Source organism: Sturnira hondurensis, unplaced genomic scaffold, assembly GCF_014824575.4.
Source record: "Sturnira hondurensis isolate 20B ecotype Veracruz unplaced genomic scaffold, ASM1482457v3 Scaffold0010128, whole genome shotgun sequence".
Taxonomy (NCBI): Eukaryota; Metazoa; Chordata; class Mammalia; order Chiroptera; family Phyllostomidae; genus Sturnira; species Sturnira hondurensis.
The window spans coordinates 14655839-14682866 of NW_028082759.1; the positions used below are offsets into that span (position 1 = coordinate 14655839).

Here is a 27028-nt window from a genome sequence, read left to right on the forward strand (position 1 = left end):
GTAGCCATCTCATGTTCCTTTTTGCTGACGGAGGATCAGTACACAGTTTCTTGCCTGCTCTTCCTTTTTCTTTTCCAAAGTGAAAAAGAAAAATGTAGTTGTTGTGCCCTTATCAACAGCATGACCGTCCCTCCGGGCTGGTGTGAGTGTCCTCAGAGCTGGTATGAAACCAGGGCATTTGAGAATCACCGCACTGCAGCCCGTACCCTTCACTCACTCACCCCCACCCGCCCAAACACCGGCCCAGCAGCAGGCAGGAGGCTTCCTGCTGGGGTTACCTTCGTTCCCAGCCATGGGGAGAATTTCCCAAGCTCTCGGTGGCCTCCACACCCACCATTTGACCAGGAGGGCAGTGGAGCCTGTGGCTCCATGCGTTTGCAGGTGGGTCTCACAGCAGGGTTGCTGGCCGGGCACCCCTGCAAACATCAAGTCCAAGTGTCCTCCACAGGCCTAAGGAGCCTGGTGCCACAGACAGCTGGAGATCGGACTATTGTGTAATTCAGAAGGCGCCAAGCGGCATCTTATGAAATGTTGTCTTGGGTGTCACAAGTCACTGGAAGGGGGCGTAACAAACAGTTGGGAAAAGGCAACTCTCTTCCTCCCTCTTGCGGAGGCAGATCTGTGTCTTCGTGTCTCCAAAGAGTCCAGGGGCCTGTGAGCTTTTTAGCTTTGCAGGCCTTTTCAGTTCAATCACCATAAATAACACATGTGCACAAAATCCTGTTACGCAACACCTGGTTCTAGAGTGGGAAAGAAATTCTACTTGGCTGATGTCTTCACTCTCACAAAGGGGCAATGTGAACGACCGTGTGCTTCCCACAGTGTCATTTTGAATAGCCAGCTCCCTGGTCCCCAGATTATCGCCCTGCTGTTAAGTTGATGGATTGTGACTTTTTAATGTCAAAATAACTGCCTAGGAATTGCCAGTCGGAGTGCTGTGACCCACACGGCCGACGTCCCATGATGGATGGACAAACCCCGCGTTGCCGGTTTACTGTTTGCTTGGCTGTATTTTAAGAACGCTGCACACTGGTCAAGCGACAACGGCCCCTCAGGAGTGTTGTCGGTATATTTTTAACTGTGTATAGACGGCATTTCTGTCATTGGCTTGATAGACGTATGTCACAAATTAGATGAAGTCACACTTAAAAATTTAACTTCTTTGCGGATGTGGGAGTCAGCATAATGGGGATTTGTCAAAATGTAAAGCCACCGTCCGCAGGGAGCGCCAACCTCCGTGCTTCCAAAAGTCTGTCTCCGGGCAGAGGAGATGCTGGATGACGGTTTACATTTTGCTAAAATGCACAACCAAAGGGGACTGTTTCAAAATAAGCAAGGTGACAGTGCTTTACAAGTGGAATTAAAGTTAGAGAAATTAAAATGATAAGGACCACCCGGCGAGCACAGACTTCTTGCAGTGTGAAGACACCGTTCTGTAAGGAAAGCCTCAAAAACGCGAACTAACTGGAGAAGACCAGTCTGCACTGAGGATACCTCGAAGTACGGGGACTTCTCAAGTCCCTCTTCCCTTCAGTCTGGAGGGTGGTGACTGGCTACAACACTCCTCCTGAAGCTCCCCAGTGCCTCACCCACAGCTCGGAGACCCCAAACTCTACCAACCACAATTTTTTGAATAAGTTACTTGGTGATACAAACTAACGGGAGGCTATTTACAGCCTTTCTGTGTTATGCCAAGGGTGAAGTTAATGCATTTCGTTGCAGAAATATCAACATATTTGATCATACAGGCCCAGTCGAGTGTTGTATAAAGTGTGCATTGTGCACCATATTATCATCCTGAAATCAGAAAAAGTACACAAATCCCAAAATACATCAGGCCCCCCGGGTCTCAGCTAGTGTGGGTGCACATTTGCTCCAGTACACCGCCCAGCCGCTGTGCTAGGGACGAGGCAACCGAAGCTGTAGTCGAGGATCTCCAGGTGCTGCAGTGTACGAGTCATGGATTCCCATGGAAAATTACGGGAGACCGAGCAGGCAGCAGATCGCTGAATCACTGGAGGAGCGGTGACAGGAACCAGGAGTCCATTGGGGATGCCCTAGTGCTGAGCCGCATCAGTAATGAGGGCCGGGGACAGGGAGAAAAGGCAGGGATGAGAGAGGCACACCGGTGGCTGCCGGGTCTGGGAGGCTGGCTGGCTTTGCCGTAAGCTGGCTGAACTCAGGCCTGACAGTGGCTGTGCAGACCTGGGGAAGCCAGGAAGGAGGCAGCGGGCTTTCGTGACTAAGCAGAAAATATTTTGTGGTTAAGGTGTGAACAAAAGCCTGAGTCCTGAGAAAGCTTCTGTTGGGTAGTCTCAATGTTACCATTAAAATGGTATTTCTCTTCTTTATTTGCTTTGCAAACTTCTTTCCACAGAGAATGCAAAGATAAATGTCAACCCAGAAACTTACCTCAGATTCCCAGTTAGTAGAGATTAATGACATTTCAGGTGCCTAGTTCCAATCTAAGAAATCCCTCGCAAGAGCTGAAAACCCATAGCATTAATCCAACAACCTGTATTAGTATATGTTTACACCCCTTCCATGTGTGGGATGAAATTCTCTCCAAGCACCTTTGGAGTGAGAGCGTGGGGCAGGGGCAGCGTCCCACCTGGGAGGCTCAGGTGAGGCCAGTGTGTTGGGACGAAGGAAGTGGCAGCGTGGGGGTCGCTAAGTGGGGAGGGGTGGAGAGGACCGTGGGCTGGGAAGAAACCGGGACTAGAACAGTGGACTAGCATTTGCCTTCGGCAGATGGTGTCTGAGACGCACAGCTGCTGCCATCCCAGGGAGACAGACGAACACAGCGCTTCTCGGTGTCTTGGCCTCTGTTGTCGCCACTGTTTCTAGACTGACTTTTCTGAGCACCAGAGAAAGCTCAAGGGCTGGGACCCAACATCTTTACTTGCTGCAAATGTCGTAGACAGAGGTAACACCAGGAATCCTTAATAAAATGATGGTTTAAAAGCTGCTGTCACCTTCCGCTACAGGGACACGGGGACGAAATATCCTTAAAGCTGTGAATAGATGACCGAGTGCATCCTGGGTAACGGTGCTTGCAACGGTGTTGCTGGTGGTGATTTTACAAAAGAAAGAAAAACAATCTCCTGTTATGGGAGAGCTAGAGTTACAGACCGTGTGCCATGTCAGGTACTTTGTCTAATTTAGAGTTGTCTCACTCTGTGAAAGATTGATACTAATGGAAGATGGATTCTGAGGTCCGGGGTTTGCCTGGACAGGAAGGGCGGTGCCTCCGTACGAGGCGCAGACCTGTTACCGTTGCACCTGTCGCTATTCCTGTTCGCTGGGAAGAGAGGAATTTCTGTCTCTGCGCAGCGTTTAAACACCGTGGAGCTTCCGTTCTGTTTCCATGTGATTTCTGAAGTCACAGTCTGTTTGCTCTGTGTTACGCCGAAAAACAAAAACACAACCAGAACAGGTGTGAAGGAGGACGTGGGTCTCCGTGGAATTCTCTCACGGCGTCTGGAGTCACTGACGCTTCTGTTGGCTGTTTCCAGTGGGGCCTAGCGTTGGACGTTGGACGACGTATCAGCAATTACAACTGTAAACACCCACCCCCGTTATTTGCCAACTTCTTTTAAAAAAAACCTCTTTTGCTGGTCTTGTTTATAAGAAAAGAATGTGGCGGGGAAAGGGCTGGTTTGGAATGATCTACCCTTGTCCCCAGACCAGGTCTTGATCCATTTTCCTCTCTCTGTTTTGCCCATCAGTCTAATACTAGTGGTGCCATGTTTTATATTTTTCCAAACTCTAAGTGAAGGTTGCCTTGTATTAGCCACCCTCAGCTAACCCCGCCCCCCTCGCCACTGGCCAGCTGTGAACGGCCTCCACACGGTGGCTGGAAAGGTGAGCACGTCACATCCTCACGTCAAGACTTCGCACTCATACCTCAGGAGACAGATAGACAAAACTGCTCTGGATTATGGCAAAGTGTTCATTTCTATCCTTTTTCAAACACAGCAGATTCTTTTTCAATTCAGACTAAGTCACAGGCAAACAGTAGACTGTCAGGTGTTGTTGGTGCATATCATTTTGTAGCTTAAGCCTCTTTCTGATTAAACAAATCCATTCTGTACAGAGAAGGAAGCTAATAGTGATCAAGGACCTATGTCGGCTCATTTAATTCTGAAAACAACTTGAGACGTAGAAATTATGCTCAATTTACAGAAGACTAAATAGAGGTTCACGGAGATTTAATAACTTTTTCTAGTTTTACTGATACAATTGGCCTATAACATTGTATTAGTTCAAGGCACGTAATAGAAACTGAAACCTATATTGGAAAATTATTACTGAAATAAGTTTAGTTAACATTTATCACCTAATGTAGTTATAATTTTTCTCTTATGATGAGAACTTTTTATAACAACTTATCTTTATTTTTACTTATTTATTTTAATCCTCACCCAAGAATATGTTTATCGGTTTTAGGGAAAGAGGAAGAGGGTAGAGAGAAAGACAGCTGTGTGAGAGAGAAACATCAGTCGGTTGCCTGTGACATTTTAGTGCACAAAATGACAATCCAACAACCTGAGCCACCTGGCCAGGACTTACGGTGAGAACTGTGAGTTCTACTCTCTTAGAAACTTTCAAATACACATTACAGTGCTATGAACTGTAGCCACCGTGCTGTACATTAGATTCCTGGGACTTAGGACCAGAGGTTGGTGCCTCGTGCGGAGAAATTTCCTGACTTGTTCAAAGTCACACGGTTGGTGAGAGGCTGCAGCGGAATTCAAACCCAGCCCTGCACGAGGCATCTTCCCTCCTCCCGCCCTCTCACGCCACCCACTGAAGTCAGAGGGTGCGTCACCAGCAGTGAGTCCATTCCCTAGTGTCTGCCCACACGACCCCACAGTTGGCAATTGAAGTGTTACTGATGGATGACCTCCTCCAGTGTGTGTGTGTCGAGTGCCATTGAGTCGGCTCTGCCTCCTGGGGACCCTCATTATGTGCTTGAAGTAGGTTTTGTCATTTTTGCCTCCAGCGATATTTCAGGCTTAATTTACTGTAGGCCCCACATGCCATCTTTCTGGAAAACCAGGTATCTGTAAGGCCCTTCTCCAGCACCATATTTTATTTTTTTAAGACTGTTTATTTATTTATTTTTAGAGAGGGAAAGGGGGTGGGATAGAGAAGGAGAGAAACATCGATCAGTTGCCTCTCGCACACCCTGCGCTGGGAACCTGGCCTGAAACACAGCCATGTGCCCTGACTGGGAATCGAACTGGCAACGAATCGGTTCTCAGGCCCATGCTTAGTCCGCTGAGACACACCAGTCAGGGCCAACACCATATTTTAAATGAATCCACTTTTCCTACTGTTCAGCTTTCACATCCATACGTGGGAAGTGGGAACACAGGGGAATGACTTCTTGGAGATAGGAATCAACAGTAGTCCTGTAGATAAAACATTTCAAAGACTTTACAAGGTGAGGAGGTACTGCTTATTAACATCATTCTGATTCTGTTGTCTTCCATTTCTATCTTTTTTCTTCCTTTAATACTTTGATATCTAGTAATCATAGTCACTCAGAATGTGTCTCTCAGTTATTGAAGTTAAAAAAACTGTTTATGTTTCTCTTCAGTAATCTTTAATGGATCGTTGGGGCCATTGAAGGAGTTCCATGAGACTGTAAAAACCTCCTGGTTAAATAGAACGTGTAACACTGAAGCCAGTGGCGATCTGGCCACCACTACAGGAGAGTCAGTTCTTCACTGTTCTCTTCACAGAGAACCCTAGTTTCGCATCCTGGCCCAGTTTCGAGTAGAAACACATAGGAGGTTGCCAACCTTCTTCCTTCCTCATGCCTCTTTTTCAAAACCTCTGCCATCTGGAACACTACTGTTACTTCAGCCCAGGTTCCTTTCTTTTCTTTCTAAAGGCCAAAACTATGTGTTGGTACAAGGGTAAATCAGAGTCTAGCCTAGGGGTTTTGCCCCTGAAATTCTACCACCCCCACTCAGAACTGGGGAACAGCCCAGACAGTATGGCTGAGATGGTTGTCCTTTCGTCCCGTAACCAAAGGGTTGTGGGTTCAATTCCCAGTCAGGACACATGACTAGGATGAGGGATTGGTCCCCAGTGTAGGTGCATACGGGAGGCAACCAATAGATGCTTCTCTCTCACATCAGTGTTTCTCCCTTTGCCTCTCTCTAAAAAAAGGCAATGGAAAAAATATCCTTGAGGAAACATTAAATAAAGGTGGGGAAGAAACAATTCAACACAAATAATTCATTAAAGACATAGAATTTGGGAATGGGAAGTAACTGGGAAGGGAACCCAGAAGGGCTTCTACAAAGTTGGGGTGTTCTGTTTCTTTATCTCACTGCTAATCACATGCCCAGGTAATTTTGTGAAAATTCATCACGCTCTGCACTTATGGTGGTATTTATGCATTTGTGAGTGCTAATTGGCTTATTTACAAATAAGTGGGTTTAGATGCCAAGCGGTCACCTCCGGGCCATCAGTACACGGTGCACATTCACTTCAGAAGCCATGGCAGTGACGACGATGACAGCGGTGTTTCCATTATACAACTTTCCATTGGCAGGAACGTCCCCATTAGTCACACGGACTCACTGTCCGGAACCAGATGGCCTACGGGTTAGTGTGTCTGATCCCTGCTGTGCTTCAAACTGAGACACGCTTCTGCCCGCTTGTGGGCGTTTCTTTGCTGTACCTGCAGAAGGTGAGCCCTAGCCCTTGCAGCTGTTTACTAGAAGGGAAGTTTCCATTGCTGCAGATTTTCCTGATCCAGATAATGTTACTTGAAGCTAAAAATGATGTGCACACGACTGGCCCCACCTGGTCTTGGTACGCGTGTGGGTGAATTCCAAAGGTGCAGTATGGAAGCCAATAACTCCCTGTAGAGGAGGGTTTCACATGAAGCACTGTCAGCTTGGGTCCAGCCTAGTCTTTGTAATATAACTAAGCAGGTCTCTGAAGAGCATCCGTGGCAGGGTTCATGCGCTGATATACAGGCACATGTCTTTTAAAGGGCAGTAGCCTTTCCAGAGGAGAAATTCACATTCAGCTTGGACGCATCCCCCGAGCTATCTATAGAAAACCACAGAGACAGAGAGAAAAACTGGGGGGGGGGGGGGGGGTTGGTCCAGCCTCCGTATCTCCACCCAGGTGGCACAGGGGTTGAATCACTTGGTATTGAAGATGACCATCTACACTTTCAGGTTTGTACTTAGTAGGAAATGGTAACGTCCAAAGGGGCTTTTAAAAACCCAGCTTGAGGACCTTGTTTCTCGGGAGCAGGTCGCCCCCCGCCCCTGCCACCCCCCAAGGCTTCGGTCACTTCGCACCAGCCTGGGATCTTCCTGGGACCAGAGCAAAGACGTGTGTGCTCCCATGAAATTTTCTGCACACCATGTATGAGGCCTCAGCAGTGCCTGTGATTGTGTTGTCACTCCTGCAAAGTCCGTTGAGGTAGAAGCCTCGAGAGGGAACAATGCTGTAAAAGACCAAATTCTCCAGTATGCGTAATGGGTGATGGAGAGTATTTGTTTGAAAACTGCCATGGAGTGACCCTGGCTTCCACTCGGGACTGGCTCCTTCAAGTCTCCAAGGCCTTTTCTCTGTATATACAATATGTTCTTCCATTCCTTTGCTATCAAAAATACTTATTTTCATTGCATGCAATTTCTTCTTTGTGTTTATTCCCTTTCAGGGCAGCAACCACCCTCTGGCAACCAGGGGAGGGAAAAAAGCCATTGCACTTGCAGACTAGACCATCTATTTTCAGTCAAACAAATCCATCCTGTATTTCCCATTTGGGGGCCAAACGGGTGCCTCCCCAGCACACCGCAGCCCTTTCTTGATGTAGTTATCAGAGTGCCAGTCAGCGGCTGCATTTTTTGGCTATTCTTCCTCATGCGGCGTGTTTCCTTTAGCAAAGTACTTACCATTTCTGTTCTCAATGTATCATCCAGAAAAGTAAGGCATTAACCAGAAACACTGAAGTAGGGGCAGTCTTTGCATTTGCCAGATGCTATCAGGCTCACTACACCAGCCACTGGGTTCTATGGAGACATCCACGCAGAGTTCCCTGAGCTCTTTAAATTCAGTTGGTCCCTAGTTAAACCTGTAATGTTTCCGCCACCTCCCACTGTCCCCATCCCTCCCGTCCAAAATCAACTCATTCCTCTTCTCTATCTTGTTCTTTCTTTTGTGGTGGATAGTATCATCACCAGCACACACCGTGACACAAACCATAAGGTTGGACACCAGTCACCAGTGTTTGGGTTCCTCCCAAAGCAGATACTAAGACAAAGATTTAAGTGCAAGTCATTTTTTTAAGGAAGTGAGATCAGGAAATACTGGGAGAAAGATGGAGAAGCAAGCTAGGGAAAAGAAGGCAGCCAGTGAAGCGTATGCTATCAAATAGGAGGCCGTCCACTGGCTGTGGACAACTGGAGATGAATTCCCTGGAGAACTCTGGGAGGCAACGGAGGACACACCCCTGAGAGTTTTCTCCCCAAGGCGGAGGGAGCTGGGGTGGGTATGCAGTCACTCATTAGTTACAGTTGCTTTCAGGACAGCCATGCCCCCGCACTCTGGCCGACCACACAGTGGGCTCAGCAGGCTGCCGTGGCCAGAGGAAACCCTCAGCAGATACATGCAGGTGCTGGCAGCAGGAAGGCAAGGTGATAACGTGATGGGGGCAGACAGCAGTATTTGCTACATCATCTTTCATTATTACCTCTTCTTGACCATCCACTTGCATTCAGGTACCACGTTCTCCTCCTCGATCTCTCCTCCATGCATCCTTCTCTTATTCTGTTGCCTGTGGCTTTATCCAAGTCTCCATCTTTATCCTCTGCATCACAACAGTGGCCTCTTGTTGGTCTCTCTGTCTCCAGCATTTGCCCTAACACTTCTCTCCATCCCACAGCCAGACTGATCTTTCTAGAAGACAGATCTCATGTGACTCTCAGTGCTGGTGGCTTCCCATAGCCCTCACGATAGAGGCTAAACTTGGTCCATTGGCACATGCACTCCCTCTCTGTAAGCTGCCTTCTTTTATTTATTTTGTTTTTAGTAGTCTCTGCCTTCTGTGGAAATTGTTCCCTGCCACTCCAAAACCGCATGCGGGGCCCCGTCCCTTATGTCCTTGGGTATTCAGAATTTCCTGTGCACTCATCGGCCTTCTCGCCAACCTGCACGCTCCTATGCAGACGTAAACCGGCCTGGTGACCATGATGTTACCCAGAAACTAGCACCTCATGTAGTTGTTCAACAAGTCTTAGATGAAAGTATATTATTGAAAAGCTATTTTGTTTATGGAACAAATAATGCTCAATGTTTTTAAGAGAGATCTGTTAAGACTTCGATTATAAAACATAGTAAAAAAACATGTTTTTTTTTAACTACAGATTGGATTGGGGATCAGTCTATAAATATAAGGTATACACTAAATCCCTTTCTAAACATAGCTAGGCTCGCTACCATGCTGTAACTGTTTTTTTAGAATTAAATGGTTTAGCTTGACAGAAAGAAAAAAAATCACAGGACTGTCCTGTTCTTTTTTTCCCCCACCTTAAATTCAGCTGTAGCTGCCAACCACCTGAGAAACTCTAGAGTAGCATTTCTGATGACAGACAGTGGGAGGTGGAGGGGCAGGAGGCCTTCAGATGGTTTGACGTGCAAGTCCAATGCCTGGGTTAATGTGAGAACCCAATCCCGAGTCTCACATGTAATAAATAACAAACTTCCCAGGCACAAAATTCTCACGTTAGTTTCATATTTCAAAGCTTGGAATTATTTCAAATAGAACTTTTGAGCCATCTGTCAGCCAATCACTTTATCAAATAAGCTTCTCTTGTAAAGTAAATTATTTTATTGAGGGACAGTGTTATATCTTGATCCAATTATGGGCAAAAGTTCACATCAGAATCTCTCACAACTACTAATGGGAAACTTCGTTTGAGGCAGATTTGAATTCACACCTGGCTATCTCTGAAATCCAGACAGCCCATGATGGAAATAATTCTTTTTCTTTCAAATTCTTAAAAAATTGTATTTGGCTTTATCCTCTTGTGTGGGAAACAAGTCCCACAGATCTGTTACTTGCTCAGTTGTTTCTTATGTGTGAGGAGCAAAATAGTTTTCTAGAGCTCTCAGGCCACGGGCCTCTCTAGTCCTGCACCTGTCTGCTCACCTCTTCAAGGAACAAGCGCCATTTCTGCCCTCAGTTTCCTCCATGTTGCTTCAGGTGTTCTTGCGTTCTCTCTCATCCCAGCCTTTTCCTCCCTCTGTCTACTGTGACCCCCTATGGGGCTTCCATAAGGCAAGCCTTGCATTAAATACTCTACTAAACACGGAAATAAGAAATGAGTTCTCTGAGTTATGGAGAAATACAGTGCTGCATGTTGTTTTGTGAACTTGGACCCTGATGTCCCATTCCAGAAATGTAACACAGATAGATGTCACAACCAAGCCGCACTCAGGTACATGGACAAGGACGTGCTTCATGGCAAAAAGGTCTGACAACAAGCTAGGGATGGAGCTGGTGAAATGAACCATGGGGCATTCGATGGCAAATTGCACAGCTGTAGAGAAAGTGAATTTTTAAAGGGTATCTGAAAGTAGTTTATTTGAATTTATTTGAAAAGATGTTCCTGATGTATAGATTTATAAAAACTGGCTGTAGACATGTGTGATGAGACCCATTTATGTTTATAAAAAGAAGGGGGGTGCATTGTATGTGCCCATTACAGGCTTGCACATGCAAAGACCATTCCTCGACAAGTAAACTGTTAACTGTGGTTACCACCGAGGTGTGGAAAGGACTCTGATGGGCAGGAGAGGGTGAATGAGTGAGAGTGAGACTTTGATTTTTTAGTTTATAGCCTTTGCACTATTTTTGAACCATTAATTTAAATTACTTTTATAATGCTTAAAAGTTTTAAAAAAGGAAAGTGGATACGTATGTGTTCAAATCACTGATTTTTTTAGAGTCTGTCATTTGCACATAGGATGACTTGGAGCCTTAATGAATAATCTCTAAATTAAGCGAACTACTAAAAATATAGAAAAAGCAATTATGCTTAGCCATTTTCCTTCAGTGAGCTCCTCTAGCTAGATGCCAGAGTTGAATGAGTTTTTCACACCGTTCATGAGAATATAAAGCAGGTTACAAATCCACATAAATGCTATGATCCCGCGGTTTGTAAAAATGCGTGCATACAGGGAAAAAAATCAGAAAGGATAGGTAAAGAAATGTTAGCTGTTATCTCAGTTTAATTAGCATTTCAAGTGATCTTTACTTATATTTCATGGACTTCCATTTGTAAAATAAGCCTATATTATTTTTATAATCAGAAAATACCAATGAGCTTTTTTCATTTTGGACAGAGGGGAAACAGTCTTGTATGTTATGGTAGTGAATATTTGACACTAAGTTACCCTGGAAATTTTTATCATGAGGTTACTCATGGAGCTTTGGACCAGGAGATTAGCTTGAACTGAACCACATTTAAATGTGATCCAAGAAAAGAAGTGGTACACCTAAAAGCGATGGAAGGAAATGTAGATATTTTCAGCTGGAAGAGATGAAAATGTTGGGTGTGGGAGGAGACTGGTAAAAGGTGTTAAGGAAGTAGAATCCATCTTAAGATATCAAAGTAGTTCAGCCTAAAGGGCACTGACATAATGTCTTGTATTGATTGGCATCTACAACCATCATGATTTCTGCATCCTCGGTTACTGCAACCTTAGGGACCTTCTTGCATCCAGTCAAAATGACTCATCCGTCTGCAAAATCCAGGCCCCCGCTGTATGTATCAGGAGTGAATCAGTCAGATCAGTTGCTTCTCTTTTAACTTGAATGGAATTAAGCTCAGAGATGTTCGGTGGAAAGATTCATGAATGGATGGATCCCAGGAAAGGTAGTGGTGAGGTTATTAGGGAAATCAGCAGTATTATGGGAAACAGGAATTTGGGAGTCCAACAGCCTAGAGGTAGAATGATTTACCAAAAAAAGATTAAGTCCAAATTCTGGCTGTGAGTCTTTGCTACAGTAGAGAGGCAAGAATTACTTGGTTATGTGGGTTTTAGGTAACTATTCTGTCTTAAAGGCAAAATGACTCATACAAATTATTTTTTTTGCTCACAAATTTCGTTGTGTATTGTTAGATGCTTGCCAAAAGAAAAGCAGAGGAAAATTATACTCAGGAAAAAGAAAATGTGTACTCTTTCAAATGCCTTTAACATGTAGCATGCTTTCGGTATGTGAAAGTTATTTTTGACACTATTTTTGGCCAAATTGTTTTTCATTTTTATGAAAAATGTTAATTTTTAAAGCACTCTGGTCTATCTCCCAACTGTTACTTTTATCACTCGAAAATGTGGTATTTTAAAAATATCATCCCTGGTGTCATACCAAGACTTGCCTTGCATTACAAGCCTTTCATAGTAATTATTTTTTTTAAAAAAGCATTTGGACGTGAAAAGGGAATAAAATGAAAGTTAACCAAAATGTATAAGGCAGTTGGCTTTGGATAATGGTGGGAACTGTTGCCTGTGGTTTTCCCCCACTTTTCTATGTTTTTCTGGTTTTTTATAAAGAGCACGGGACCTATTATTATAGAGAAAAAATCAAGTTTATTAGTAGGCAGAAGGTATTAAGGAGTGAAGACAAGATTCATGATGCTTTGAGTTGTACTATAATAATTATTGTGGTCACACACAAAATAGGCCTTCGTCCTATGTTCCTAAATAATCTTGTGTTACAGTGAACAGCTATTGGCAGAGTTGTTTCAAGAAATTTAAGTTATAATATTTTGCAAGTTATTGACAAGGAGCTGTGAAATCCTCAGGTGAAAAATAGGGTCACAGTCGTTTAAATATGCATTTCCATTTGGCTCCTTACTAAGCTTACTTGAGGAATAATTGAAGTTTGAGGATGGTTACTTATTTTGAACCTTACAAGGGAGAGTAATAAATCACATTTAACGTAATGAATCACATATGTTGGGGAGCTAGCTGTTGGAGAGGAACTTTACACCATCTTTTTAACATGGTTGTTGAAAGTAGTGTTTTTAATGGAATAGTCTGTGGTCCTTTTGCGTTGCACTGTCGGTCTCCCAAATATCATTTGCTTAGGTACCATTAATAAAAATAATAACTGCTGATAGAGGATATTTTCGCTAGTTTTATCAAGAACTATAATGAGCGTTCTCATTTCTGTTGCATCGGTTTTGTTTCCTGATGGAAGAGTTCAGTTAGAAAAACAACCTCAGTGGTGACAGGCAGGTTCCTTGCCTTTCCCCTCAGACGGTCTTCCGTCCTCTCCACCGGGGTCAAAGGACACCGAGCTCCTATGAAACGAAAATTAAACAGAAAAGGATCTGAATGTCATTAAGTATTGGATGAGCAGTGTGAAAAGCTGTTGTAAAGTGTATATACCACTAGAGTGAAAAGGAAGGTCGTTCCTTCATTCAAGAAATACTTACCGAGCCGCTACTAAATATACACCAGGTACTTTTTAGGTCCTGGTGAATAGCAGTGAGCAAAACCAAACCGCTACCCTAATGGGGTTCACAGCTACCAAGTGATGCAGACAAGAAACAGACAATTATGCAGTGTGCATATAATATATATAACATCATAATGTGTGGGGGAGGGCAGTCGAGTAAAGGCAGCAGTAAGTGCCAACCCTGGCGTGACGGCGCTCTCTGTGTCTTGAGGGAGTGACTGTAGGACAGGAGGCGAGCCTGGTGGGGCCAGAGGGAGAACAGCTTATGGAGCCTGGGAGTGAAGAGCAAGCTCTGGGCCGTATTGCAAGTTTGCCAGGGCCGTTGGAATGTCTGGAGCAGAGCAGTGACCTGATCTCATTTCCATTTTAAAAAGTTAATCTGACTCTTTCTTGTTTAACCTTTGAAGCCCCAGTAAAGTTCCCTGAAAGGCTTAATGGAAACAGAGAGGCCCTGCGTGAAGATAAGAGAAGCTATGAAAGTTAATTTAATTGGCTGGGTATTATTTTTGTAGTGGATGGAATTGGTGTATATCTCTTTAATAATTAATTACAGATGGTGAGTGTTGCCCGGTATTTATCTCATTTAATTTTTCATACTCAAGTTATAAAAGAAGGGGTTATATTCATGGGACTAGTACTGAAGGAGGGATTTCTTTGCCTCCCATGCTTAGCACCACCTGGTAACTAGGCAGGATGATCGCCGTCCCTGGGAAGCTCAGGTTCAAGACCACCTTCCGGTGAAATGTATCACTTCCTATCTATCTCCAATAATCCTCAGATGTTGAAATAGCGTTTTAAAAATATCTCATTATCCATAATATCTGAGGAAATACAGATTCCTCATAGACTCTTCCAGGCTAGCATTATGTAAATACATTTTTCGGCTAGATTTTTGTTTTAATTGGTTTGTATCCACCGGAATAGAGGAGTTGATTATCCAGTCTAGACCTGTTACCATGCCATTCCTTAGCCAAGCTGTTCAGTGGCAGTTGGCTGAGATAGGAGTGAGATATTGTGTTTTAGTGATAAAATAAGCGGTCCACTCCTTGCTGGCAAGCTGTGCAGTCGACTACTTAATACAGAGCTAGAGAGTGCGTCTGAAGCGCCGTTTCCTCCAGGGCCAGGCAAGCCTCAAACTTCCCTGGGTGGGGGGAGGGGGGCTAGCTGGAGCCGGGAGAAACCTTGACAAGGGGTCCCTTACATCCATTTTCACTGCAGTGTGTGTGCATTTCCTTTTGGCATGTGAGTTCAAACTGGTCAAAATCTACGAAAAGAGCTTTATAATTTGAAATCATAATTTCTACCTAAGATGTTTTATAGTTTAAAAAAAAAAAGCATGTGTTCAGTCGACTACTCAAGGTTCTCCAGCGTCGTGGCTTGTCTTCAAGGTAGCACACCATCTATTCAAATCTGTTATAACAAAAAAGAAACGCGTACAAGGAAAACTGCATCCCTTTTGAGAAACTGAATTTTTTTATGCACAAGTAACCCAACTAGGCTGTTCCTGAGCTTAGCACACTGAATGCACTTATGCCGGTTTTATTTCATTGGGGAACTGGTGCAAACCTGCAGCTGGGCCTTTAGGAAACCATTACTGGCTCGAGCTAAATGATATTGCTGACTCTACGGTGTCCTTAGAGTCTTGCGGAGCCATAGGAATGGATTCATAAGGAATCCTTTGATCTGCTAGAAAAACTCCACACTGCTCAGAATGAAAGCAGAGAAGATGTCGCATGGGTCAGCTTGTGTGGTCGGTGTTCTCAAGGTGACGATAGTAACCCCTCTCAAACTCTGTCCCGGACCCTTTCTAAATCCTTCCGCTAACAGCTGGATGCCAACATGACTGCTCCTGTTTGTGCGATTGAAGAGCTAGGAGTGATCCTAATGCACCACTTGCTAGCAAAGAAGTGATTTTCTTACCCTCTTGAAGGTAGTAACCAGATTGGGCTCATTTTGTTCAAATTGCTGAGTTGGATGAGGTTAAAGAGATTTCTGAAAGAAGACATTTTAATGATGAAGAACTTCCTGTATTCCAAGGGATCAGCTCACTCAGAGCAAATAAAATCTTCAAAATCTCTTCCCAGAAAAAGAGTGGGGAAGATGCGTACCAGGAAAAGGATATTTCTTGTTGTTCTGTGTATTGGTTCTAATAGACTTGGACTCTCAGGATATTTCATCATAAGAAAGTAGGTGGAATAATGCACTGAATTAGTGGCTTTCATTTTGGGTTTGTTTTTTTTAGGGAGTGGGGAACCCAGAATAAATTTTGTGTGTTTATGTGTAGTGTGTGTGTGTGTGAAATGACAATGTAAAATATACAGGGTTAGTTGATAGAGACAGAGGTAAAGGAAACAATTTTCACACATGTGCCGTATCTCGTACTATTCTACCCAATTCTAATCTATCCTATTCTAATCTATCCTATTTTATTTCACTTTGTTTTCTAAATGCTGGTTGAAACCCACTAAGTTTATTCCATAATGTGCCACTGAGTACAACCAAAGATGGGAACTTCCCTGGGCTAAGGGGTAAGAGCAACGAGAGCCCTCCCCCACCTTCGAGTTACCTTTGGACAAATCCAGGTGGCCACGCTGGTGCCAGCTGCTTTGGCTTTGACTCAACAGGCTGGTTTGTGCCAGACAGTCTGTGGATCGAAATTTCCATCCTTACTGAAATGGTCGGATCGCTCCCAAACCAGACCTTTGACGCTGTGCCCGCAGTACTAAAAACAAACAGAACAATAGGAACCAAACCGTTCCCCAGTGTGGGCTGGTAATATTTGGCTTTATGTCTCAGTAGGAAAGAGAAAGTAATGACGGTGTTACATTCGAATGAGTCTCATTGAAGAACAAATGTCTCTGAATTGCTTCTCAAATCTTTAAGTAATGGCACAGTGAAATTACGTTGGAAGAAAAAGAAGAAACTTTTAAAATTCTGCATTTAGCCATGAATTGAACCTTTAGGGTCCCTGGTATCTGAAACTCGTCTCTGGTTTTACACCTTCTTGGAGATGGGTGACCGTGACGACGCCCAGCCTCCATTCCTGTCCAGCGTGTTTGGTAAGAGATAGGTGACCTCCTCTACCCAGGATGTTGTCTTTCATTTCCATTTTCAAAAATAACCTCTTCCTATCAATAGTAGACCACCTTTCCTGCTGCCCCCACCCCCTGCTCCCACCCCACCCTCCCCTATGAATGGTAAAGTGTACAGATTGAAGTAATGGACTTTTTTGGTTGCTGGCAAAGATGAAATGCGGCAATCGGCTAAGCTTTCAAAAGCACATGTATCAAAAGGGAAAAGAAGACAGGCCTTGGATTCCACCCACTCCAGAAATCAGCAACGAGAAAATTCTCTCAATGGAAACATACTGTAATTTCCATCCCACCTTTGGGGCATTACTTCTGCTATGCTGATGAAAGTGAACATCAGATTGATTGGCGTCCCACGCCCTGACCATCATTAATTATGCCAAAGGTGCTGGGGGCCTTCTGATTGAGTGCGGGGATCTGAAAGAAATGTAAGGCGACGGCTTGTTCCTTACCTCACCCCCAGTCCCATCTCAGGAGAGGCAGTGGGCCTGACGTATCTTTTTCCAGGGCACACCTTCCCCGTGCTTTCAAATAGGAAGAGATTGGGAAGATATTTGCTTTGAATGAGCTGATCCCTTAGAACATAGGCAAGTCTTCATCATCAAAACTGATCAAATGCTAAGCATTATGGGCTATCACGGCAGAAGAATTTGACAGGTCCTTCTAAAAAAACTGCGTGTTTGCAAATGCTTGCAAATAATTCTCACTTACCCATATATACTATCCAAATGTCTAAAAATATGGTGCTAGCAACATAAAAAGGCTAAAGGAACTTGGAGTTCCTCCTGATTCTGAAAGGGTCAAAGTTTCTTCTATCATTAGAGTTTCCATAAAGGAATCATATCCATACATGGAGGATTTTTTTTTATTTCACACAGGCAATTATTTCCATCTGAACTTTGGAGAGAGGAAGTTGGACTAATAGTTAAATGTGCTTGAGATCGCGCCTATGACTTTTTTACTACCCTGTGAATTTTCTTATTGACAGCTCAGTGAACTTCTTAATTTAAAAAATAAGAATCAGCTCATGCTCCTTGCCCCTGGTAATCACCAGGGCACCATGATCATCAAGAGTGTGTTAAGGACCTACCTGTCTGTATCCTGCTAGAATTTAAATAGTGCAGCCTCTGCTTTCTCGAAATCTGCGAACTGGGGTAAGATGAATGGTCCTCTGCTGGGGGCGGTTTGGCCCCTAGGGGTCATTGCTGTGTCCGGTGGTCTTGTCCGTCATCGTGAGTGGGGTACAGGTACTGCTGGATCCAGTAGGTAGAAGCCAGAGATGCTATTAAACACCCAGCGATGCACAGAACAGCCCTACAACACAGAGCAATCTGGCCCAGAATGCCGATAGTGCTGAAGCTGAGACCCCTGCCTTAGCCCTGATTATACAGATCAAATGGCGTGGCTTCGACTGTGCAGAACCATCACTTCTGGACCATTTTCAAGTTTTTACATTACAGTGTGGGTATCTAATAGCACTGTTAACACTTAGGCTTGGTTCAGAATGAACAACTGGGTGACAGAGACACTATCTCAGTGTAACAGCGGCCCGAGAAACAAGCATGGCAGAATATTGTTCATGAGTTATTAAAATCTCAGAAAATGGAGAATATGCATTATAGAGGGGGAGTCTGCTCCCTATGAACTAACTGAGCATAGTTTAAATTGTAAAAAGTGTACATGTATTAGGTAATATATAGTGTCTATGGCTGGGCAGCTATTATTTAAAAAGCCAAAGTAACAGTGGCTTCAGTGAGGTAGAGGTTTCCTTCCCTCCTGCACAGCAGCCAGAGCGGCAGTGCGGGGTGCCCAGGCTCCTCTCCTGTCTGTGTGCTGCCAGTCTTGGCAAACAGCTTCCACTTCGTGGCCCAGAATGGCTGCTCCAACTCCCACCGTCACAGTCACATCCTAAACAGCAGGAAGGCAAGAAGGAAGTCAAGGGCATGGCTCTTTTAAAGGCATGACCTAGAGCTTGAGTACATCACTTCCACCCATCTGTAGTCCAGAACTTAGTCATATGGCCACTCCTCACTGTGGGGGAGACGAACTGTTTTGGTGGGCAGCCACGTGCCCAGCTGGACCTCAGGGGTTCCTTTATTAAAGGAAGAAGAAAAGCTTGGCTGTTGGAGGACAGCTGGCAGTCTTTGCCTCAGATAGCTTGTTTTAGGTTAATTCAAGGTCAAGGAACCCAAAGACAACTTAATAATTCCAGATGGCCTTTGGTCAGGATAGAGGTCCCAGGCTGTGATGGTGTGTGCAGTGGCCTGTTATTTCTCGCTGTTACATTAATCCTAAATAACACTGAGCTCGGCGCTGAACTACCAGGGTTCAAACCGGAGCTCTACCACTTGCCAGCTGAGATGACAAGTGCACTTCCACTCTCCGTGCCTGGATCTTCTCCTTTGTAAATGCTGGTGGCGGAGGTGCCCAGTCCTAGGACCGTGGGGAAGGCGAGAGAGGTAATACTTGTAAAACACTCGGAACAGTGCCTCCCACAGAGCGTGTGACCGAGGGCTCTAAACCTTGTTATTGCTGTGGGAGTCCTGCACTCGACCGACTGACTGCTAATTTGAGCTTAATTTATTATGAAAAAAATGCCTGTAGATTTCAGCTGGTTTTAAAATCTGAATAGATATATTGTTGTGTATATCTAGTTTTGAGGTGTAGGTCCCACCCCTACCTCCAATAAAGTGTCAGAACACGGGATTCGATTCAGAATGGGACTTGTCATTAGGATTTGCAGTCCCAAATTGGAGTTGATGTGAACTTGAGCCAGTTCACGAATCAGTGCATTGGCAGCCAGCATCTTAGATTTGAGCCACGCCGGTAAACAGGCTAGAAATTCAGTATGGACAACTGATGACAGAGAACTCTGGTTTGATCAACAAAGCTCATTAAACTAGAGATAATTCAAGAACTCAGTGAGGACATTGCCACTCACTTCTGCAAATGGCATTAGTTGTCATACTTTCTCCAGTATTCCAGATTTCAGCATCTTGTAGGAGATAACTGTCCTTCCCTGACATTCTACCACATGGGCCCTAATAAGCAAATGACTAAAAAGTAAGGTTAGAACATCTTTATAGCCGCAAACATAAGCGTGTGTGTGTTAGAGGAAGTCTTGGCCACTAAAACGCCCATGTAGGAGACCATTGTGCATGGCGTGGGCCCAGCCCCCAGTGGCAAACATTTACTGCCATGTAACTTCCTAAAATCCATGCTAAACCTTCCAAGGACGAGTGTAACTGGTTCAGCCACTTTTCCCTTTTCATTTGCAAATAATCCTTCTTCTGTGATGTGATTAGTGCCATTGGCTCCTTTGTTTTCTGTAAAAGGTAACCACCTAAAGCAAACCTGTGCCTAGTAAACGAGGACCATCTTGTAATGTGCCAAGAAACCCAATAAAGGCCGGTCATGGCAAGGGCCAAGGCTTTTGCTCCCCTTGAGAGAAAAAGCCACGCTGTCCCTTTTCCCCACACCGGATTTTGTCATCCGTGTGAATGTCTCATTTCATCTATAATGACGCGGACACTGCAGGCCAGTGTCCACATCACGCACCTGTGAATTATGAGGTCATTTCATACTTTTACTAGTGTAAATTTTGAAAACGGGTCAGTCCTTTTCCCCTCTATGGAGTGATTAAAGTCAAAGCCATGTATATTGTTGACCAGAAAGCAGGATTCTGTGGGCTCTAACTATTCTGTTGTGAGTAAATTGATGGGGGCAGCCACCCCGCAGCACAAACCTTGGTCTTGATTTTCTTCTCAAATGCCCTTTGGTCCTTGAAACATAAAATTTAATAGGATGATTCTACATCCACTTAATCTTAAGTTCAGTGAAGGAGAATGGTGCTGATCCATTATAGTAATTCTTATTTTACCAACAGAAAATTATAAAGAAAACAATTTCACCCAATCATATGGAAATGAAAATTATTCAGAAATATTCTGTGGCAGAATATTTCCTAGGCTCGTTAAAATCGTGAGCCCTGAGAGGGCATGTGGGTTTAACAACAACAAATTGAGAATTGCCATTTCTACAGAAGATTTGATTTCTTAAAACTCAACTTATTTCAATATAATGCTTTAAAGTTATTCAGGACTTTGAAAAGTAGGTTTTGGAATGTTCGTTTCTCCAAACAGAAAAGCAAAAGTTCACTCTTTTTCTTTTTAAAAATAAGTGAATACAGGAAACAGAAAGGCAAAGAAGGAGCAGGTGAGGATGGGAATGGGCAGCCTTACATTGACAAACAAGCTCCAGCTCCCAAAGGAAAGGGGGCAAAGTCCTTTTCCTGGAAGGCAGCATTTGTGCGGGGGGGTGACTGTGAATAATCTCTTCAAGTTCAAGGACTTCAGAGGCCTCTCCTGGCCAACTTGAACCAAGCGAAAGACTCTGGAGTGACCTGGTGAACAGGTGTAACTTGATACAGAGAAAACCCTCTGGCTATTATTGTAGAATAGTCATAGAGAGAGCGTCTCTAAAGGTCAGTGTGAAGCTTTAGAAAATAATTTACCTCTAAGAGCCACAACCCTACTTTGTTTTATAGCATCTCTTGGGCAACTCGGAGAAACTCACACTCTGACTTGAAGCTCACACTCTTGACATTGAGATATGATTTGTTTGTGGCAGACTCTCCAAGACCTTTAATTTTTGTTTTGGGATATTAAACTAGGATTCTGTTGATTAATATTGCAAATGGAGTCCCACAATTGTGTAACAGTGCCTTTGACCTTGTCTCTGACTTCACACAACCCTTGGGAGGACACCCCGGTCAGTGTGTGGTTCAGCTCAGATCTGTGAAAAGGGGACAGCACCTACCACATAGGTAGTTAGGAGCAGCCAATGATATAAATTGTGTCAGGTCTTTAACATAACTGGTGCATCGTTAGTTCTTAGTGAATTTTATTGCTGCTGTTGCCTGTTGCCTGAACAGGTGTTAATAGGGTAAGTGGAGAGATGATAACGAATATTTGGAGCTAGTTAGAAATTTGCTTTGCTATTGATGAAATCAGGTGTTTCTCCCACCCTTCTCCACCCCCAGGTCACTGCTCCCTGCTCTTGCCGCCTCACCCCCTCCCTCCTTCTGCCCCTCCACTCAACCAGTATTACCAGTTTCATGGGAATCTTTCCAGAAATAGCATACACGTACACAAGGGAAAAAATGTCTGTGTGTATCTATATTTGGGGGACATTTATTCTTAACCAACCCTCCCCTTTAAAGAATCAAGAACCTCCTTTCAAGCTGATACTTGAAATGGGGAAATGAAGTCTCTTTTCTCCATAGTTGCAAATGTCAAGTTTATGGGCCCCGGGGAATCAGAGGGTTCTGTCCTTTGGACAGGGCAGGCCCTGAGCCCAGAGGGGTGGTTCGGTGGAGTAGCGACAGAGCTCATTCTTGCACTCAGTAAGCCACTTAGCAACATGATCATTTCACTGCTTGGCCAGACACGGGTGCCCAGACTCAACACCAGCTCTCTTTTGTGTATTTTTATATGATTTATTAGCTGACTGGCTCCAAATTAAACTCAAAAGGAATTAGAAGCCTCCGTTGAGGAGCCGTTGGTCTAAGATACCCTATTCTAGCTGAGCAAGCGCAGCAGAAAACTTCAGAAAAATGACAGCTGTTTCTACTTCCCTTTTTTCGAACATTCCCATTGCCCCGCATACACAACCCTAACCAAGTCATGGCTTAGCTCTTCCCCATCATTACTTATGGCAGAAATGACTGGGTTAAAAGAGCATTCTTGTGATTTTCACGGTGCCTAAATAACGTGGTAACACGACAGACAAATAATGCCATGAGGGAAGATGCAGGCACCACCCCCCCCCCCCCCCCCCCCCAACCCCNCCACCCCCCCCCCCCCCCCCCCGCTCCCATACGCAGCGGACAGGAGGCATCTGCGGTGACTAGACTTCATCTAGGTGTCATAGTTCTTGATTTTGGTTAAACCTTCACTTGGGAAAAGAAATGAGTGTGCCAGTCCATTTGAAAGCCCTGTCTTTAGAAAGCCTCACTTTTTACCCTTGGCTACCTGCCAGACCAAGATTTGGTATCTGGCGTTACTCAGGGCTGCCCCCTGCCGTGGATGTTACTGGTTCCTGAACAGTAGAAATAGCTCTGTGAGTTGGGTCTTGACGAGTAGAGATCTTTTCCATTGGCCTTAACCAGTGTTGAGGATGTGTCTGCTTTTCACATGAGAACATAGATATCGCCAGGAGTTTCACCTGACAGCATCTCCTGTAAGTTTAGAATATGACCACCTCTCCGTCTCAGAAGACGCCACCAGGACCTCGAGGCAGATGTCCACACTGAGACGGCAGCCAGCCATACGCTGCCGAAATCAGAATGTGGCAGCGTTCCAAATGGAGGAGCCTTTGTTAATTCCCATATTAATATTAAATGCAAAAATCTTGGCTCATGCCACATTAAGGTTACAAATGCCCACATGCCAAAATTGGGAAGTAGCCGAAAATACGATTCTCGTGGTGACATCTGTTCTCCACCGTAGTACGTGTCCTGTAATATAGTGTATGAGTTGAAAACGTATTTGTTACGGTATGTAGTGTGATTAAGAACCTGATCTTCAGCATGGGGCCGGGGTGGAGGGGTGAAGTGAAGAGAACCCTGAGCGAAAACTACTTCACTCCGAGTCTGGGTTTGACTCTATGGCTTTAGGCAAGCACTTAGCTGGCCCACACCTCAGGCTCTCTATAAATCAGAAGCAGTAATGTTCCTTCTCCCCGGTTCACACAAGGTGAGTCAGACTCTACTGAGATGAAGTCTCCAAAGAATGCTACACCTCCATCATCAAAGTTGGAGGTAGTGGCCTTCTGTTACAGGTGGGAAGCGATGCAACAGGGACGGGCTGGGACCCACAGGCCTTGTCCATTCGTGTGTGATTTGCATGGATGTACAGATGGCATATATCCAAGCATGCCTTCTCTACCCTTTGCCTGTAATGAGTCAAAATGTAATCAAATCAACAAATATTTATCGTCTGTTTCATTTAAGATCTATGTAAAGAGAAAGGATAGAAAGAGATGTTTTCAAAGACGATAAAATCAGAATATATCAAAAAAGCACATACATACAACCTATGGGAATACAGGACAGGTAACTAGAATGGACTGCATTTCCACTATTGGGTAAAGTAGCACGTCCATATTTCCGAGTCTGTTATTTGCTTTTTCTAGAGTTTGGTGTAACCCAAATATTGCATTGATAGTTTAATATGTAATTTATTTGATTTCTTTTTCAATTTGAAATAGAAGGAAGATGCGTTCTTATTTTTGGATTTCTCCTCTTGTTCAACTACTTTGGAGTTGTATCGCTGAGCATTACCTGTTTATTAGCATATCTGTGGGCTGTTGGATATTTACATTTCTGATTTTTGAGTTGAAAATCCATTTCTGACTCTTTTAATCCTTAAATGATTAAATAGAAATGGTTTAGAGTTTTATTTAGTTATATTGATAATAGTAATGCCCTAACGCCTATGTACAAATTCAGTTTTCCAGACCCCTGCTTGATACCATGTGTGTTTGGAGTAGTATTAAGTTTACATTAAACCTTCTACAGTGCTGACTCTATTCTGTTCTTCACCTCTATTCTGAAGGGTATTTTTTGTTCAAGGCAGCCGATAAGGTTGTACAGGATGGAGCAAAAGTAGGTTGACAGTTGCTCGTATGGAAAATTAATACAATAAGTAACAATACAAGAATAAACTCTGTGTTTTGCATACTCACAACTGTGAACCTACCTCTCTCCCACCCTGTGTTATCATCTGAGGCCATAAAATTCAGCGGCACTTGCCATCTAGGAAAGAGAAAAATTAAAGGCATGACCTTAGCCTCCTTAGGACTCAGTCCACATGAAGGTCATCAACCTATAAAAATCCCAAGCCGGCAGCCACCAGCCTTGTTCCACTTTGACGCAGAGATCAAAGGCGCTTCCCAGAGAGAGGTGACAGCCCCGGGACCCACCCAGAGTTTGTGCCACGTGTGGGAAGGCACGGAGCGCTTCCTTTTTCAGGGGCAGACCTGGTTCAGGTCGGCTCTGACTCTTACCAGCTGTGCGAGGCCAGCTTAATTCCTACATGGCTCTGGGCTTTGAGTTCCCCCATCTACAAATGAGAATGAGAGTGAGACCAGCCTTGGCTTCTTGTTGTGAGGATTAAATGAAATAACATAAAGGGCTTAGCCTTCACACAGTGCCTGGAGCACAATAAGTGCTAAGTAAATCTTAGCCAGTCATATGTATAACTTCTCTTTCAGGTACACTGAAATCCAAGCTCTCTCCCCCATTAAAAAAAGTGCATAGATATTTGAATGATGAAGATAGCCTATTTTATTTGTTTAAGAATAAAACATTTGCCGACCGTATTACTTGCTACTACTGGCAACGAATGACCGGTGCTGCCCATCATCCTGATGCACCTTCAGAGGAGACACTAGCAGCCCCCGCCCTCCGCCGCTACAAGTGAGCAGGGTATTTCCCAGTCCCACCCCTCTGACCCCTGCCTGGGGGAAAATAATCAAACCACCAATAAAGGGAAAGTCTCCACCTATAAAAACATATAACTCTGCTTAATCAAATAGGCAGTATTGCTGGGTCAAGGAAAAAAATATTTATGATCAGTGTTGCCCTACAATGTTAAATATGCTGTCAACTAACATAAATTTTATAATGTGCTGAAACCCAAGGTCAACAGAAAGGCAAAAGAGAAGAGCTACAGTTTCTGTTAGTGCACAATTCAAAAGATTAGCTGCAGAGAGGAGGAGAAGACTAAACATTTGCAACTGGATGTAGTCACACAAGAAGATTGCAGTGTCCAGGAGCTGATAAGGGACTTAAGGAAATTTAGACATTTTTAAAGGGATGGATGATAAGATCGAGGCTTGTCCATGAAAAAGAAGGATAGAACAATTGAGAATACCAGTGAATTTCAGTCTTAGTGGAGAAAATATCAGAAACCTTAGGGTCTAACTTGAATGTTTGGAAATGACTCACTTGAATTTTAAAAGAAACATTAACTAGTTTTAAATACTTTATAAGCATGATTCATAGCACATCACATAATTTTAGGTGTAAATGGACATTAAAATTTTAATATTTTAGATAGTCTGAATTTTCATGTTTTAGAGTACTTTTAGAAAGTTTAAATTCTCCAACAGTGGCAATTTGCTATTTTCTTTTAGTGTATTTATTTCTTCATTTTATAAATACAGGGTCCAGCACAAATAACGCCCTTTTTATTGCAGAATCTTTTATTATGAAACCATGAGCATGTACTTCTGTAACATAACGATATCACACTCAAGCACACCACATGACATTTTAGGTGAAATGTTCAAATTAAAACTATAAACTATTACATCCGTATTATTATTTTACCGGTAATTCTGCCGCACCCTGTATATACTGTACCTAGTTCAGCAATAAACAAGGGAAAAGAAGGTAAGTCTCTTATTTGCCCAATGAATGGTAATGTTTTCCCTCAAGGTGATCTCATGTACGTCCATACTTTGTAATAATTTGTAGAAGGAACCTCCTTTAGGAAATCTTAAAGATTCCCCATCACTTTAATACAGCCCTGGGGTGGCTCCACACTTGAATGCCTCTCACATGTCTTCACTGGGAAAAGTTGAAAGAACGGCCACTGTGGGATCTGATGCTGGAGCAAGTGAAGGCTCACCTGAATGCAGTTTTGCAGCTAAAATGTACCTAATTGGTGCTCAGGTGTTTGGTATGCGGCAGCCTGCCAAAGTAAGACCTTGGAAAGAAGACCAGAGGGATTGAGCAACAGGAACGAGGCAGAGTCTCCAGGTCCCGCCATTCGCTGTCCAGCTAGGTCCGGGAGAAGCATTTGGGTTGCCCCAGTAAAGCCTCCTTTCAATGTATGTGATCACAGATGCTTCCTCTTCACAGATGGTGACTACAGGGAAATTTAGAGTAGAACAAATCAAGACTATAACAGAGAGAATTGTCTCTGGGGAAATAAATGAGAACTCTCAGGCTTTCTTCTTTGATTTTATAGTATAATAGTGTAACATAATGATTAGTTAAGGCTTTGGAGCCAGACAGACTTAGGTTTGGGATAGGCTGTCACTCACCAGCTGAATGACCTTGAATCCATTGTTCAACCTCCCTCAGCCTGACAGTTCCACCTGTGTGTGTGTGTGTGTGTGTGTGTGAGTTGGAAATGGTAATAATAGTATCTAATGCATAGTGCTGTTATAAGGTTAAATATGCAAACTGCATAGTGCAGTGCCTTGTAAATGGTAAATTCTCCATAAGCATAAGCTATTGTTTTAATTATACATTATCTCCTTAATATACTCTTAACCAACTCAGCTCTTGTTTTGCATAATGGAGATAAACTGCCAAAAGGGCATGAGCCTGGTTATACACTCGAAGTCTTTATCTGTTAGA

At 43.8% G+C, this 27028-nt stretch overlaps 1 protein-coding gene across 7 annotated transcripts in view; it reads left to right on the forward strand.

The window, feature by feature from the left end:
* Positions 1-27028, forward strand: part of ZNF827 (zinc finger protein 827) — a 165318-nt gene that overhangs the window by 103373 nt on the left and 34917 nt on the right. The window lies entirely within an intron of this gene.